Source organism: Erigeron canadensis, chromosome 8, assembly GCF_010389155.1.
Source record: "Erigeron canadensis isolate Cc75 chromosome 8, C_canadensis_v1, whole genome shotgun sequence".
NCBI lineage: Eukaryota > Viridiplantae > Streptophyta > Magnoliopsida > Asterales > Asteraceae > Erigeron > Erigeron canadensis.
Window position 1 is genome coordinate 31,867,260 of NC_057768.1, and position 5,835 is coordinate 31,873,094.

The 5,835-nt window shown below is 31.1% G+C and overlaps 1 long non-coding RNA gene across 2 annotated transcripts; it reads right to left on the reverse strand.

The window, feature by feature from the left end:
- Nucleotides 1–224: 224 nt before the first annotated feature.
- LOC122580459 lies at nucleotides 225–4,090 on the reverse strand. Of its 2 annotated transcripts, none has more exons than XR_006320797.1 (5): nucleotides 4,063–4,090; nucleotides 3,170–3,268; nucleotides 2,702–2,801; nucleotides 813–1,064; nucleotides 225–637 (listed from the first exon to the last, which is right to left on the reverse strand). It is a non-coding gene; the product is annotated as an uncharacterized LOC122580459 (long non-coding RNA). The 2 variants fall into 2 exon arrangements; XR_006320796.1 differs by having other exon boundaries at nucleotides 787–1,064.
- Nucleotides 4,091–5,835: the final 1,745 nt, after the last annotated feature.

Here is a 5,835-nt window from a genome sequence, read left to right on the forward strand (position 1 = left end):
GCTACGATAAACCAAATTTCTTTACGAAGTCCACGACTTTGACATATTATATGTTGGTTCTTGGTAAGTTGAACTTCCGATTTTAATAGTTCCATCTTTAAAAAGTTCTATTCTACTCTCGGTAACTTGGAATATTCCAGTGTTATTATTAGAGACAAAACCTAGATACAAAAATGATTTGAATCTTATATATGTAAATAATATTGGATCATAAGATTTAAATGTAACAAAGTTAAACTATACCATTAACTTTTTAAGTGTCGTTTTTTTCATAGCTATAACTAGTAACCATCTTGGTTATATGTACCTTAGATTAGCATAATTTTATTTTACTAAAGGCACCATCACACATACCATCGACACTGTTGCAATTCTTTCAGTTTTGAACATGAATTTCGTATCTAAATTACCATTCTATCACGCTGTTGCCACCACAATGATAGTTTTTTTTTTCGTGTTCATGGCTCTTGACCTCTTGTCGCCATACCTTTCTTTCTTGTCCCCACCGTCTTGAATCATCCATTTTCTTCACATACATCACGATTCTGGCCACCTCCCTTGGCTTCTCATTTTAGTACCTTTGGTGTATGCAACTTATATTGTTTCAATTTTGGCTTCCGTTTTCATTCCTCTCTAACTGAGAATGGTATTTCGCGAGTACATAAGGGTCTGAATATCAATTGATCGCGAAATAGTTGTAAATAAATTGATAAGTGTATATATATGTTTGAATTTTATTTTATTTTTGTTCGTATATGTGACTATCATAAAAAATAAAAATCTAACCGAAGTAACAGTGCGTGACATCGTACTTTCCTTTTCTTGGACATCCCTGCTACTTACTCAATGGAAGTGTAGTGAATCCCATTGAGAGAGATTGTGGACAAAAATGGAGAAAATGACATTTGAGGGTGGCTGATTGAAATTGTTTTGGAAGTACAAGGACTTGTCAACATCTTCATCAGAGAAAAGCCAAAATGCATATGGACGGACACTCACCTCACCTCCTTCCTTCATATATTTTGTGAATGGCCCCTTTTGTTTTCATTCTTACACATCACCACCTAAACAAAAAATACTCTCTTTGAATCGAACAAATATCTCATTTTTGTCAGAACATATAGCGATGCTATGTTTTATACTCTTGTTAAAGTAAATCTTTAACCATATCTTTTTTATTTTATTTTTTTAAAAATTGCAGGTCGAACCATTATTCTATATCTATTTTATGCTTTAGTATTTTATCTCTTTGTCTATAAACAAATATATATGTAAAATTAGTTTTAAGGGGTGTTTGGCCTACCTTATATATATTTTTTGGCTTATGCTTATAAAATATAAGTGGTTTTTGGTTTTTTTTGCTTTAAGTTTATAAGTTTTTATGTAGTGTTTGGATTAGCTTTTGGTTTTTAAAAGGAAAAGAAAAGGAAAATAGGAAGAAAAGCTAAAAAATTTTGATTTCTAACTTATCAAAAAGTGGCTTATAAAAGATAAAAAAAACATAAGCTCAAAAGCTCACACAAACACTTAAAATGACTTTTTCCCCTCATAATAAGTAAAAAAGCTAAAAGCTCTCCCAAAAAAACTAGGCCAAACACACCCTAAAATTATGAATACTCATCCTTTCTATTAAAAAAAAAAGTTAACCTTCTCTATGAGATCTTTTTTAATATAAATGACTTGTTGAATACTTGAATGTTAAACCTTATAATCTTTTTCTGTATGTAGAGATGGAAATGCTTTTAGGGTATCAATCGAAGATGGCCTAACGGTCACGGTATTTGTCCATAAAGACCATGCGTATATAAAGTTGATTACATTTTGTTAAGCACTTACAATGTCATTGCCTATTTGTTATTGTTTTGATAACAAGTCAACACCATTGTTGACTTATTATTCAATTGTTATGAGGTCATTCATTCAAGATGTAAGAAATTAGTTATTGATTAATAATGATGATGATTTTTCTAATGTGCCGTGATATAAATTAATTAATAATGAACGAGATATCGTGACCCTTCTTATAGTAATTGGTGCTTATCATAATTGGTGCATATATATAAGGAGTCCACAACTTCATGTTATACTAGAGTGAAGATCTGTGCGTTACACGGTTAGGGATTTGAAGATCCATGCTGGCCTTTGTTTCTTGGTAACTTTTGCTAGAAAAACTTACCTTCACGTGATAAAATACACGTGTATCTCCGTCAGCTAATTTATTACTTCGCCAACAACCAGGCCACCCAATGAAATATAGCACTTTATCTAACTAGTTTTCGCCAAACGCAATCTCATTGACAATCAGGCCACCCACCAGGGCGTTTTCTTAATACCCCTTGCCTTTTAAATCAGGTTAATATTTGATAATGATAGTAATAGGAAAGATTGTGTGTGTTTTTTCTTCAAATGGGCTTTCTTGTGATTTTAAAGAAAATAGAACGCAATCTCATTGACAATCAGGCCACCCACCAGGGTGTTTTCTTAATACCACTTACCTTTTAAATCATGTTGATATTTGATAATGATAGTAATAGGAAAGATTGTGTGTGTTTTTTCCTCAAAGGGGCTTTCTTGTGATTTTAAAGAATTATAGAAATTCAGGGAGATTTTCGGATCATGTGTTGTTTAGACACAGCGGGTGTGTGCGTATGTGTGTGAAACCAATATATTCAAAATGAAAAATGAGATAAAATTCACTAACCTTAGGAGCACCTAGATTTTCGTTCACTGGAAAGTCCCTGCATATTTTGATGGGCTCGATAAAAGCCATGAAGAATTATGCCATCCGAGCTCATATGTTCCTATCACCAACAATTTCAGATAAAAATTTGGTTAATCCGGGCCTGTAGCTTATACTTTATAAATAATCTCTCCGTTCAACAACATAAGAACATGTTTCTCTCTCTTTTGATGCAAAATAAAGCAGCTAAAAAACTTTTAAAAACATAAAGTGTGATTGGTAACATTAGCATATACAAAGCTCAACTTAAACATTGTTGGATGAGGACGCATAACATGTACTTTATGGCCAAAACTGAACGGATCAGGTCAAGTAACCCATAAACACTATTCTAACTATGAAGTATGAAGTGACGTAGGCATTACCACATTAAAATATAGTTCCATAGCAATGCATGAGTTAAAAATGTCAAATCTCAAAGAAACTAACCATTTGCTGCAATTTGTGCCAAGCCTTAAGCATTACTGGCTCACTTTTGTGTTGTAACTACCAAATTTATCAAGTATCAAGTTGTCACGTATGATATCCCTGCAAAAGTTGGAAAAATATACATCATGCACTTGTATAACGGGATGTAAAAAGAAGGTGTTGTAATAACCTATGAATATAGTTATGTTTATGAACGGACTCAATTAGCCTAGAACAGTTTCACCTACATAAAATCTAGTTTCATTTTCAGTTATCATATCCTTTCACAATAATAAAGTTATCATATGCTTTCACATCATCAGGTAGATATTGGGTAAAGATATTCTTCATGTGAGCCATCTATCTTTAGATATGTTCAGCTATATTGTTTATTTCAAAATCAAAACCACTTACCGCCAACAAATTTCACAAAAGTAACATTTGAAAGGTCGTTTCTACTATTATGAAGCCATCTCTTAGTTTATAGCAACTTATAACCTTCAAAAGAGTAGACATGATAATCTAGCAAGCTTTTTCAAACCCAGCTTAAATACCTATTTATTTGTTATAAATTAATCAACCCATAAAAAAATGCTTTTCCAGAATTAAATTTAACTAAACAGACCCAATGGTTTGTATCAAGCATAAGCTAAATAACCCGATATATCTAATGCATCACTAAACTTATCTGTAAACCTCTGCTCAAATATGGACATATAACGGAATAAACCCAATGATTCATATTAATCCTCTATATTTTCTCTTCTTTTGTAGGGAATTCACCACTACCAGCATATTAAAACTCATTCTAATTTCCAATAACCATTCTTTTAACGAAAATGTAACATAAAATCATCTTAGTACTACTGCAAATCTTAAATTGGCAAATAAAAGTTACTACTAATATTACCAACCTCGAGTTATTCCTTGGTAACATTTATCTCTGATGTAACTTTGTCCAACTGCAAATATTCATTCAAGTATTTTAGCAAACACTTCATACATACATAAATAGAACATGTCAAAACTTTAAATTTCTTATAAAAATAGAACAAAGAAAGTACTCAGCAATGGTGCTTGTGTCTTTCCTACTGAAAGTCACTTTATATCATCATTCATCGTCTTTCATAAATGCAAACATCAAACAATCTAAATTATGAAAACAATAACAGAGACATGAAATCTTGGTTAAAAAAACAAAAATGTTTCACCTGAAATCGGCGAAAGAGCATTAACCCCATTTTTTTCTCATGAAAACCCTAATACTAATTTTTCTATTGGGTTTAAAATCAAACACCAACTATTTTCCGGCTGACCATAGCCAAGAACTCATGATACAGTATTAACAACATGAATTATACATTCAATATATGAAACATCTATCTATATACAAATAAATAAGAGAAATGATGATAATGTAATGAAAGAAGAGAGTAACAAATAGAGAAACACTAGCCCTATAGAGTGAATAAATTTGCAGATGCAGTTAGGTAATTGTTGATCGAATCGAATCAAAAAATTAGTTACCTGCAAAATTATTGCCATTATTAAATCTATAACTAATTAATAATACAATACAAATTTATATTTAATAACAATTTTTGGGAAAATAATGAAAATCATGATCAATATAATAAGAGGTTGAATATATGGAAATTTTGAGTGGGTATATGATATAGATTTAGAAAAGGAGGGGAGATCTTTATGCCGCCAACCTTATAGAAGACTATAAGACTTCCCACTTTAATGTTTACACCATCATTCTTTTAAGTTTATATCATTTTTCATTAGTAAAATGCATACGGGTGTAATAAACCAGAATTAATGCAACACTTTCAATTTAGAAGCTCAAAGGACCAGCAACCATACATATATACCTGTCGATGTATCAATAACAATATTAAAAACACACCATCACATAATAATTGCAAAACTTCATGCGCATCATTATCTCAAATATGAACCGGTTACAAAGAAATATACCCCTCCAAATTAACATTAACCTCATTAATGTAATCTTTAATTAACATTATAAGTGAAATGCCAAAAAATAATTAGGCCTTCAACTTTATATTATAATAGATATTGATTTATATGATGTTGATACTACTTGACTAAACTATTAAAATGTCTCTTTGGTGCACTACAGTTGTATGTTTTAAGCCTCGTTTTGTTGCACTACAGTTGTATGATATCTAAATGTGTGTTGAAAAACAAATTCTATAGATCTTAATCATTATTGTCTATTAAAAGATGTCACCACAAGCAAATCAATAGTTAAACGCATTGGAAGGATTTCCTTATTATTCCTTATGACCAAGTTAATTTTCTCAGACTGCATTTTTATTAATCTAACTATATATAGAGCAAACTTAAGTTTTATGATAGTGACATATTCATGTTTTTAACTTATTTATGCTTTGACATTACAAAAGAAATTATTATAATCGTAATAACATATTATGCAGCATATCTTTCGGTATATGGAGTAAGAGGATAGGTTTTTGCCTAACGGGAACTTCATTTTGAGAAAACTTGCTTTTCATAGACGAAGAGTATACTTGTTGCAATAAAAACTTGCTTGAACTCATGATTGCTAATTTGCTATAGTGGAAATTTGGTATAATACTTACTAGGGGTGAGTATAGATCGGTTTGGTTCGGTTTTTGCTTAAAACCGAAACCAAA